Source organism: Hyaena hyaena, unplaced genomic scaffold (assembly GCF_003009895.1).
Source record: "Hyaena hyaena isolate Hyena2069 unplaced genomic scaffold, ASM300989v1 scaffold_3, whole genome shotgun sequence".
NCBI classification, from domain to species: domain Eukaryota; kingdom Metazoa; phylum Chordata; class Mammalia; order Carnivora; family Hyaenidae; genus Hyaena; species Hyaena hyaena.
Genome location: NW_024080635.1, coordinates 1,805,866 through 1,818,456, shown reverse-complemented (window position 1 = coordinate 1,818,456; position 12,591 = coordinate 1,805,866). Strand labels below are relative to the sequence as shown.

Below are 12,591 nucleotides of genomic sequence, written 5' to 3'. Positions count from 1 at the left end.
AGCACAAGGTGGGCCTTGCTGTGGGTCCCCATGCCTACTCAGAGTCAGCCAGCTTTTGGCTGGAGTCTTATGGCGGGGGAGGGGCACTTCAGTGGAGATCACTGCCAGAGCCACCACGGAGGTGAGATTGCTTTGCTGTTCTGTCTCTATGCTAATAATATTATAGTGACGGTACAACCCCACCCCACCCAACTTATTCCCTGGGGAAAACTCACCAGCAACCACTTCCCTTGGAAACCTGCCTGTACCACTTTAAAGGAACAATTGTCCCACAGTAGAATCCAGGAGCCCTTGTCCTTGGGTGAGCAACCGTATCTACTAATCCTCAGGCCTGAGACATCCGTCCAACAACATACGCAGAAGTCAGAGGTCTCGAGCCCCCAGTGGGGAGGGGCAATAAGAGGAGACGTAAGGCTAACTGCACAACCTCTATTTCTAACTTGTAGGGAAGAAAGGACGTTTCCCCGGGAGGGCGGAGGTGTTGGTGACAATGCCAGTGGTGGCAAGGGTTCTGATCCCATCCCTCTACCAGTCACAGAATGATTTGCGTCTGAGCACCTCCTGTTTTCAAGTGCAGATAAATTTGCAGAAAGTTAAAAATCATTCTTCTTTTAACGTTTATTTATTTTGAGAGAGAGAGAGAGAGAGAGGGAGAGAGCGCATGAGCAGGAGAGGGGCGGGAGAGAAAGGGAGAGAGAGAATCCCAAGCAGGCTCCACACTATCAACACAGAGCCTGACATGGGGCTCGAACTCACACACCGTGAGAGCATGACCTGAGTCAAAATCAAGAATCAGACACTTAATGGACTGAGCCACCGAGGCGCCCCTAAAAATCGTTCTTAAATCGCTGTGAAGTGTTATAGTGAAATAGTGAGATTGATACCCTGAGCTAGGGAAGGAGTTTCAATGATGATTGGGAGGAAGCAAAGAAAATTACAGCGGGTGGGCTTGCAGGAGGCGGGAGGATGGGAGGACTTTATTAAAAACACAAGCTTTGTCTACTTCCTGAGTTTTATGGAATCTTTGCAGCAGCAAATCGATTTTAACTTATTTTTGTTTTTATTTATTCTTTTAAGTAGGCTTCACGCCCAGTAGAGTCCAATGTGGGGCTTGAACTCACAGCCCTAAGATCATGACCTGAGCTGACACTGAGTGACTACTTGACCAAATGAGCCACCCAGGTGCCCCAATTTTAACTTACTTTTAAACATTTTATTGTTGACTGGTTGATAGGTGACAAACGCCTACTCCCCAGAAAAAAAAGATTTTTCCCTCCTCTGAATTCTCACAGGCTTTCAGTCAACAATACTTGTTCAATGCCCGCTGTTTGCCAGATCTTGTGCTAGGTTCTAGAGCTTTTGAATGTTTTGCATTTAGCATATTTCATCTTATGTTATGAAATGAATAAAAGTTCATGAATTTAAACACTACTCCACACATAGCGCTAGCTTTTCTTTTTCTGGATGGTGAGCTACCTCTGCGGGGAATGAGATTCATTTGAGAAAAAGAACTCACTGAAAATATTCCAGTCTTCTCTGTAGCACTAAGTACCTAGCTCAGTGCCTGTTACACAGAAAGTGCTTACTCAGTGTTTGTTGAATGACTAAAAGACCTCCCCATGTTCACTACCACGGGGCTGAGAAAGGCGATGTGGCAGACAGGGAGAGATGTGCCACAGAGGTCTTCCTTCATGAAAGAAGTTGTTGACAGCCTCCGACTCTTAGTGCCTGCAACTGCTTCAGCTTTCCAGAAGCCTGGCCAAAACACAGGACTCCTCCACCCAGCAATGACCACTCCAGAGGTTCCCAATGCTTCCGTTCCTTTCCTTCACAGGCTTTACTCCCCATCAATTCTTTTATATTCCCAATTCTGTCTCAGCATCTGCTTCCTAGAAAACCCACATCATAAGGGACTTTAGTCTTAAACCCATTCATTGTAGACTAGTAGGAAAACACAATTCGGGCAATAAACCAAAGATGATTGACTGCAAAGAAGTAATGACAATAATAAACATTTTCTTGGTGCTTTTGTACAGGGTTGCTTTGCTGAAATTATAATTTTTAAAAAATGTTTATTTATTGAGATCATGACCTGAGCCTTGGACACTTAACTAACTGAGCCAACCAGGTGCCACTGAAATTATACATTTTAATTTTAGGGTAACAATGAGTACCAGAATGGTACATGAGAAGGAAATGTACCTTATTAAGCCTTAATAAAAAGGTTATTCATTTAAAATTAATGCTGTAGGGTGCCTAGGTGGCTCAGCTGGTTAAGCATCTCACTTCAGCTCAAGTCGTGTCATGGTCTGTGAGTTTAAGCCTCGCTTCAGATAAAAAAAAAAAAAACAAAATAAAACATGAGCCCCACTTGGACTGAGCTCCGCTTCTCTCGCTCTCTCCCTCTGTCTCCTTCTCTCTCGCTCTCGCCCTCTTGGGGTTCTCTCTCTCTCTCCCTCTCTTTGCCCCTGTGGGATTATTTCTCTCTCTCCCTTTCTCTTTCTGCCCCTTGATCACTTGCATCCCCCCTAAAAAAAAAAACAATAAAATTAATGCTGTAAAATATAATACAAAGCTACAGTCATTAAAAGCAGTATGGTATTACCACATCGATGGATAATAGATGAATGGAACAGAATACCACAACCAGAAAAAGACTCTTGACTATACATAAGTTTAATATCTGATAAAAGTGGCTTTTCAAACCCAGAAGGTAAAGATGATTTATTATATAAGCACATTGGGACAACTGGATAACTTGTTGGAAAAAAATTAGACCCTACACATTAAAATAAAACGTAGATGGATCAGAATTCTAAACATAACGAGATAGATATGAAAGTATTAAAGGATAATATTTTATAATCTTGACGTGAGAAAATCTTTTCTAAGGAAGAGCATAAAGCCCAGAGACCATAGGATGGATAGGTTTCACTACATCAAACGAAATCTTTTGTAGAGTGAAAGAGATTATAAACAAAAGATAAGAAAGGTTGGAGTCACTTATTTGGCAAAGAAAAAAGATTAATATCAAAAATACATAAGGAACTCTTTAAAAGAAGCCCAAATATCTCAATATAAAAGACTGTGGAGGAATTTTAGAAGAAGAAATAAATAAAATACCCAACAGCATATGCAAAGATGTTCAGCCTCACTGGTAAGTAGGGATACAAATCAAAATCATAGATGGTTATTATTTTTTTTAACCAACCAGATTGGCGACAATTAAAATGATTCATAATATCTAGTTCTGATGAAGCTGCAGGAAAATGAACACCCTCATGCACTATTTATGAGAGTGCAAATTGGTAGCTTTTTGAAGGGCAATTTGTCACTATGTCAGCCATTTAAATATGCACACCCTTTGACCTAGCACCTCTTATTCTAGGAAAGCTCTTTTACAGGAATGTGGGAAAGCCATGGGGAAGGGAAGATAGATGTAAATGGGGGGATCAGAAGCAGGCTGAACCACAAGGAAGAGCTAGCACCCTGTAGGAACAGACTAGAACCCATGCCGGGTTTTCACCGCTTCCGGTCTTACTGATGTAAATGTCCCCAGAAACTAGGGCCCTTTGTCACAGAGCAAAACACAAGCGCTTGGGTCAGGAGTTGCAGAAGCTGATGGAGGACCCAGGGGAAGGTCAAGAAGTTCAAGTCCAGCTGCTGCTTCACCTCCAAGGAGGTAAGTCGGCAGACCACCAACTATGTGTATGAACTAGAAAATGGCCCTGGCTTTCCTTCTGCCCTCCAGATATCCCCCGTATCTCCCCTATGGCCCGCTCTATAGATTTTTAAAAATGTTTTTATTTATTTCTGAGAGAGAGAGAGACAGCGTGAGCAGAAGAGGGTCAAAGAGAGGGAGATACAGAATCTGACACAGGCTCCAGGCTCTGAGCTAGCTGCCAGCACAGAGCCCCATGCGGGGCTCGAACCCACGAACCGTGAGATCATGACCTGAGCTGAAGTTGGACGCTTAACCGACTGAGCCACCCAGGCGCGCCCCCCCCCACCCCCCCGCATGGCCCACTCTAAAGGAAACAGAAGAAAGGACATTCTGGGAAGTGTAATTCAGCCCAGCCAAGTAGGCACATTGCATTACTAATTGGACATATGAGTGGATACCTGTTCATGCATCATTGTTTGTATCAGAAAAAGTTGGAAACAACTTTAACGACCATTGTTAGGGGAATGGTCAATAAAGTTATGGTGTATATATACCATGAAATACTATGCAGCACTTAAAAACAATGAGATTAAAAGGGGGGAGGAGCGTGTCTGTGTGGCTCAGTGGTTAAGCCTCCGTCTTCCACTCAGGTGGATCTCAGAGTTTGTGAGTTTGAGCCCCACCTTGGGTTCTGTGCTGACAGCTGCACCTTCGCCTGTAACCTGGAGCCTATCTCCGTCTCTCTCTTTCTCTCTGCCCCTCCCCTGCTCACTCCCGTGCTCTCTCTCAAAAATAAACATTTAAAAAGTTTTTAAAACTGAGCGCACCACAATGACATGCCTCTACACACCCACCACAATGTTTAACAGAAATAAAACTGACAATACTAAATGTTGGCAAGGATGGGGAGTGATTGGCACTCTGGTACATTGTTTGTGGAAGTGTAACATGGTGCAGCCACTTTGGAAAATAGTGTGGTATTTACTTGTAAAACTAAACATACACCTACCCTAGGAACCAGCAATGCTATTCGTAGGAATTTACCCAAAGAGAAATTGGAATTTATGTGCAGTCATCTTCCTGGGTCTCAGGCTTTCACTCCTGTGTCCACCCTCTCGCTCTATCCAGTGACACGAAGCCTGCTACGACTTCCTCCTTTACCTCCACCTGTAGCCGTTTCTTTGGGACTCTGCCACCACGTTCCAGGCGCTTCAGGGCTCCATCCTGAAGAAGGTGCTAGAGGTGCTTAAGGATCTTCTCAAGGAGGTCAGCTGGGACAGAAGCGGGAGCGGGTAAATCGGCTGAGCACAGACTCCTCCTACGTCTCCCTGGTGCAGCTCCTGCGTGTGGGCTTCCACACGTGTTGGTGCCACCGCAGGTTGGCCATGGATGTGAGCCTCACCACCACGTCCAAAATACTAAAATGTGCCATCATTACACTAAGAGCTGAAAATCATGCGGACACTAGTATTTGAACCTCCAAATCAAGAAAAAGTGTCCCGGCGCCTGGGGAGCTCAGTGAGTTTGGGCCTCCGACTTTGGATCCGATCTTGATCTCGCAGTTGGTGAGTTCCAGCCCTGCATCGCGCTCTGTGCTGACAGCGAGCTCAGAGCCTGGAGCCTGCTTGGGATTCTGTGTCTCCTTCTCTCTCTGACCCTCCCCGGCTCACACTTTGTCTCTCTCTCTTTCTCTCAAAAATAAACAAACATTTAAAAAAATTATAAAAGAAAAGGTTTCAGACTATGAAATGAAGGTAATGGCTTTAGGTGTTGAACAACCTGGAATTCCAGAACAGGGGTATAGTTGTTTAGCAAATATGCCTTCTAGTGAATTTGCACATATATGGGGAGATCTCAGTCATATTGGAGACGCTGTTGTAAATTCCTGTGCAAAAGGAGGGAGTACTAGGAAATAAAAATACTAAGTTGTCACAAACAAGTGATGTCGATAAAGAGGAGGAAGCTGTTACCCTAGAGATGAATGAGCTAGTTGGGCCAACTTTTTTTTGCACTGGTCCCTGAACTTCTTTACAAAGCCACTCCACTGTCTCCCACAGTGACACTCAGTATGATTGCGATGTATCCCTTGGTGTAGAGTATAAAACTGCTGATATGGGAGATTTAAAGTACTTTTTGGCTCCCAAGACTGAGGATGAAGAAGGATCATAGGCATTCTTAAAATCTAAGAAAATAAAATTAAGCCCTTTGCGAATACGTCCCAGATGCCAACATGTACTTAAAGTCTCTTCTGTCACCAAATTTGTACCGCTGAGTGCATCTGTAGATATTTTCTGTAAATGTCCTATTTTTCCTCCATTCCTTACAATCTGTTTAAAGAACAGTCCAAAGTCCAATCTGATCTTGTTAACCTAGAGATATTTCTGTCTTACCTAGAAATACGCATGATTTTCATAGCAAACGAGTTTTGACTCTAAATGTAGTTTTAAGAATTTTTTTTTCAATTTAGGGGCAACTGGGTGGCTCAGTCGCTTAAGCATCCGACTCGATTTCAGCTCAGGTCACGGGCTCAGGGTTTGTGAGGTCTAGCCCTGTGTGGGGCTCTATGCTGCCCGGGCAGAGCCTACTTAGGATTTTCTCTCTCTGCCTCTCCTTCACTCACACATGTGTCAGCTCTCTCTCCCCTCTCTCTCTCTCAGAATAATTAAACATTTTTTTAAAAGAATTTTTTCAATTTAAATAAAAGTTATTTGAATTTCAAACCTCAAAAAAGTTATGTGCCATAGAAAAGATGTACAAAAATGTGCATATTCATAAAAGCCAAAACCTGGAGACAGATCAAGGGCCCATCAATAGGAGAACAAATATATACACTCTTGTATATTCATATAGTGGAATACCATTCAATAATATAAAGAACCACTTACTACTGCATGTAACAATATGGATAAATCTCAAAAACATTATGCCAAGTGAAAACAATCCTTACACAAAAGAACACATTTAACAATTCCTTTTATGTGAAATTCTACAACAGGTAAAACTAAACTTTGATGGAATAAAATTGGAAGAAAGTTTGCCTATAGAAGATTAGGGTCAGGAATTGACCTGGAAGGGAGCAAGAGGGAATTTGCTGGGTGATGATAATGTTCTATGTCTTCATAGAGGTTTTGATTACACAGGTGTATGAAGTCTCAAAATCTCAGCCAAAGCAGACTTAAGATTTGTACAGTTCATTGTACGTAAATTTTATCTTGAATGAAAATGTGCATGCAAACATTCAATTCTAATTAATTATTATGTATGATACTTTTTTAGGAAGAAGTGTACTGAGGTCTGCCATTTACTTTGGAATCTATCAAAAAAGCAAATGAATGGCTGAAGGAAGAGAGGGATGGACAGATATGAGACAAAGCAAGTCTAGGAAAATGTGAATGGTAGGGTCTAGGTGGTGAGTACACAGACATTCACTGTAAAGTTCTTCCAACTTTGTCGTACGATTGAAAATGTTTATGATGCTGGGAAAAAATGAGATTGAATTTGTATACTAACGTTGAGAGGTATCCAAAACATACCGTCAGAAACAAGCCTCAGAGGAAAAGTATAATATGATATGCACATAAAACAACTAAGTAAAACAAAAACTTCACTTCTGTGAGTAAGTTAATAGAGGCTACATGTTCAACTATTAGTAACGGTGACCTTTGGGGAAAAAAGTAGAATGAGAGGGTTGGTGTCTTAACTTGGTTCCCTAGAAAGGACAGCCTGGGGCAAAAGCTTATGGGCTAACACTTGGGAATAGTGCAGTTCTAGGGAAGCAGGAGTGAGGGGCAAAAGAGAGAGAGGCAGGGAAGGGAGAAAATAAAAATGTAGATGTGTTACTGAGCCGGCCCAGCTTTATAGCAAGCGCCAGTGATTGTTTGGTCTCAAGGGAGGTCATCGAAGATGCTGTATACACCTACTGCCTCTCTCAAGCGTCCATGGTGGAGAGCAAGGGAGAAGAATTTATCTGCTCCTTGTATTTCACTAGACAAAGCATACCCCCAAGGCATCAGCTCCCCCCACGCTTCTGGAGCCAGCCTGACCAGCCAGGCTGCAAGTATGGGTGTTGAGTTGGTTGTATGGAATACTGTTTTAGCGACAACAGATAAGCCCCAAAGGTGGTTCTGAGGCCCAAGGCAAGAATGGGTGGTGCTTGTGAGCGACTTGGGAAGTCAGGAGTGGTCGCATGGTAGCCCCTCTGGGATAAGCCAGTGGAGCACGAAGAGACAATTTCTCCTCTGCCTTAGAAGTGTGACAGGCCTCCCCCTGCAGCCCAGAGGAATGTACTTACTACCAGGCAATTGTTTCGGGGGCCTTCATTTACAGAGAGGGAAAAGACCACTGAGCAAATCTAGGGAAATACATAATCAGGGTCCAGCAAAACCGATCTTGGTAAGCGAAGACTTGCACTTTTAACCATGTATACTTCTGCATTGCTTAAACCTTTTACAAGACTGCATTCACAAATTGCTTGTATAATTAAAAAACAAAGTAATAAAATCAAAATGTGATACTTGGTATAATATTTTGTAGCCAATATAGTAGGGAGATAAACAGAATGAATTATGGGAATGCTAGCCTAGGGGCACCTGAACGGCTCAGTCGGTTAAGCATTTGACTCTTGATTTTGGCTCAGGTCATGATCTTACAGTTCCTGAGATCGAGCCCGGTCTCAGTCTCTCTCTGCCCCTCCCTGCTCACTTGTGTGTGCTCTCTCAAAATAAATACATAAACATAAAAGAGGGAAGTGCTAGCTTAATATTACCTGAACCAGTAAGTTTAAATAAGATATTATTTTAGGTGGAGTAATACATTAAATGAAACAAAGTGAGATTTAATTTTTATTTCCCTCGTAAATAGTCTTATGAAAATAAATTCAAAAATGGGAAAATAGTTCGTTGTGTTGATGAGTTCTCAACTGCAGCATCGGTATGGATTTATTGTCACTGGAGTAATAATTAGCATACGAAGTACAGGTTTCTACTTCTGGGATCAAGGTTAGATAGTCACATTTGTTAAAGTGCTAGTAAAACATCACAGGAATCTGGCCCATCTGGTTCTCTCAGCTCTCTGTTAGTCTCTGATCTCCCTGGTCACCAGGAGTCTTACAGCCCATTTCCTCCTTTTCTTCCAGTGACTAGCCCCACACCCTTCCTTTTTAAATTTTAATAAGTTTTTCTCATTTGATTATCTCAGACAACACATGATCCTCCTACTTAGATTAAAACATTCATTTGAGGGTGCCTGGATGGCTCAGTTGGTTAAACATCCGACTTCAGCTCAGGTCATGATCTCACGTTTTGTGGGTTCGAACCCCATGTGGGGCCCTGTGCCAATAGCTCAGAGCCTAGAGCCTGCTTTGGACTCTGTCTCCCTCTCTCTTGGCCCCTCCTCCTCCCTCTCTCATTCTCTCTCTCAGAAATGAATTAGACGTTAAAAAATTTTTAAAAAGAAAACATGCATTTATTCCTCAAATGTAGCAATTTATCACATTATTGTCACTTAGCTCTAAATCTGCCCTTCTTTGCCCTTTTTTTTTTGGTTAAAAGAGCAGGACCCCATAAGTATGTCTTCTTTGTCAGCTGGAACAGTATTGGTCCTTGTCAACAGAGGGCATTGGAGGGACACTGCAATAGCAGAGGCAGGGGGCTCTGGTTCTGGCTTATCTTTGTTCTTGATCCTAAACCAGGGGAGTGGTGCTCACAAGGGGAGGGTCAGAGAGAGAGGGAGACACAGAATCCGAAACAGTCTCCGGGCTCTGAGTTAGCAGTCAGCACAGAGCCGACGCGGGGCTCGAACCCATGAACTGTGAGATCATGAATTGAGCTGAAGCTGGACACTCAAACGACTGAGCCACCCAGGCGCCCCAGGCACCTCGGTGAGCTTTAGCATCCAGTGAGCTGCAGAGAAATCAGTAGAGTCATCTAGATCTCAGTGTGGGCAGGGGATGGGGAGAGATGGGAAGGTCTTGCAATTGTGCTCCTTGCTAGAGCATTCTTGTTCAATTCCAGACATAACAGCTGCTCTTGGTTTTTGTTTGTTTGTTGTTTTGCCACTAGTTATTCCTGTTTTCTTTCAAGTTCTCTTTTACCCTCTTAGTCGACAATCACCTGTGATAGTGAATTTTATGTGTTTAATCAACTTAGAGGGTATTTTTGGATGAGACGAACATTTAAATTCGTGAATTTTGGGTAAAGCAGATTACCTTCCATAATCTAGGTGGGGAGGGGCTTATCCAATCAGTTGAAGAACAGAAAGACTGGCCTTTCTGACTAACAGTAACTTTACCAGCAGACCGCCTTTGAACTGGAACTGGAACATTGGCTCTTCTGGGTCTCAAACCTTTTTATTTTTTAATTAATTAATTAATTAATTTTTTAAAAATATTTTTTAAATGTTTTATTTATTTCTGAGAGAGAGAGACACAGCGTGAGCAGGGGAGGGTCAGAGAGAGAGGGAGACACAGAATCTGAAACAGGCTCCAGGCTCTGAGCTGTCAGCACAGAGCCCGATGTGGGGCTCAAACCCACAAACCGTGAGATCATGACCTGAGCCGAAGTTGATGCTTAACTGACTGAGCCACCTAGGTGCCCCATTATTTATTTATTTTTGAGAGGACAGGGGGAGAGAGAGAATCCAAAGCAGGCTCTGCACCATCAGTACAGAGCCCAACATGGGGCTCGAACCCACGAACTGCAAGATTATGACCTGAGCTGAAATCAAGAGTTGGTTGCTTAACTGACTGAGCCACTCAGGAGCCCCAGGGTCTTGAACCTTCTGACCCACAGTGCAGATTTGGACTTGCCAACCTTCATAATCATGTAAGCCACTTCCTTATAATAAATCTCTTTATTTTATTTTAAAAAATTTACCATTTATTCATTTTTTTAAGAGACAGAGCATGAGTGGGGGAGGGCAGAGAGAGAGTGAGAATTTGAAGCAGGCTCCAGGCTCTGAGCTGTCAGCACAGAGCCCGACATGGGGCTAAAACCCACAAACTGTGAGATCATGACCTGAGCCAAAGTCAGATGTTTAACCAACTGAGCCACCCAGGTGCCCCATAAATCTCTTTACATAAGTAAATAAACAAATTGTGTGTGTGTGTATATATTATATATATGTTATATATATATATATATAATATGTATATATAAAATCTTTTACCAATTAATAATTCTTTATACTGGGGTGTCTGGATGGCTCAGTCAGTTAAGTGTCTGATTCTTGATTTCAGCTCAGGTCATGATCTCGTAGTTGTGAGATGAAGCCCTGGGTCAGGCTCCAAACCAGGCATGTAGCCTGCTTGTGATTCTCTCTCCCCCTCTTCCCCTCTCCCCCCACTCTCTCCCTGTCTCTCTCTCAAAAAAAAAAAAAAAAAAAAGATTCTCTATACTAAAGTCTCCATGCTTAAATTCATCGTGTGGTTTCTGCCTCCTGACCAGACATGATTGATATTAGCAGTGTACATGATACATGCCACATACATGAAGATGATCATAGTAAAATAAATTACCTTCCTTCAGTAGTTGAAAGAAATGAACAAAGGAAAAGTTATAAAAACATTTCATAAGAACAATGATGGACATGCTTGTTAGGGCCACGCAGAAGCAGAGAAGAAGCAACACCTAGCTCATGGGATATCATAAGGCTTCACAGGATGGGTGATGTCTGGACTGAATCTTGAAGGAAAACAGTTTTCCAGGCAAATGAAGGTTCATAGTAGTATAATCCAGATGGAGGCGAGAAAGCGTATCCAGAGGCAAGAGGAAGCACATTACGTCCTGGGGAGTGTGAGTGAGGTAAGTCCCTGGGGCCAGGGCACAGGAGGCAGGAGAGAATGGTAAGGGACATGAAAGATACTGTGAGCCACTTTAAGTATTTGCATTTAGGCCAGAGATTTTCAACCTACTTTGCATCAAGACACCAACCACAGATAATATTCATATTCATAGCAGTTCCATACCTGTGCCAGGTTTTTGCTGAAACACTCTTTCCCTAGTTCAAGGGTTTAACAGAGCATCTGTAATTTATAGTTGCTGCAGCCAAAAATGGAACATTGGTAATGTTTGCTCCTTACTGTCTATGGCATAGATAAGATAGGCTGTGTGTTACACAAAATTCCTGGCTCTTACCCCAACTCTGTCTCTTCCGTTTAAGAAAACACAGCTGAATGCATAGGTTTCCCTCTACCTTCTCCAGCTGCTCTGATCCACCTACCAAGTAATCCAAAGGATTGACGACGTTGAGCAGGGCACAAAGAAATAAAAATATTCTCAACAGCTTCAGGTTGCAGTGCAGAGCAAAAACCCAGGCTGCCGGTACGGACAGACTAATATGGGGGCGCTGCCAAGTCCTGCTGGGGGAATAAAGATGGGGGTGAACTGACTAGGGCACGTGAGCATTCTCTCTGCCAGCCTCTCCTCCAAATACTCAAGGCTAAGGAATTACAAGCTAAGAGGCTACCTCATCCCGATGCTTCTTCTGCTAAAGAGCTGAAAGGTAAAAGCTCAGAAGGGGTGCCGGTCCACAGTGACAGCAAATGGGAAGGATCCAGAGCCGTGTGGTGGTGCCTGGTACTCCCTTCTCTGCGGCTACTCCCTTCCCTCTCCTTAAACTCATTTTGACTACATTAGTCATTTTTGCTCAAGAAGCAACCAACCTCAAACTCTCTGTGGCTTCCAACAGAGGCTGGCAAACTTCTGTGAAGAGCCAGATAGTAAATATTTTGGGCTTTGTGGGACATATGGTGTCTATTGCAGGTACTCAGTTATGCCCTTAGGGCAAGGAGGCAGCAGTACACAACATGCAAACTAGTAAGTGTGTCTATGTTCTGATAAAACTTTATGAATACTAAAATTTGAACTTCATATAGTTTTTATGTCACAAATCTTATCCTTCTTTTGATTACATTTTATTGAGATATACTT

General features: G+C 42.8%; 1 pseudogene; it reads left to right on the top strand.

Moving 5' to 3' along the window:
• Positions 1-3,141: 3,141 nt before the first annotated feature.
• LOC120230855 lies at positions 3,142-5,833 on the top strand (annotated as a pseudogene).
• Positions 5,834-12,591: the final 6,758 nt, after the last annotated feature.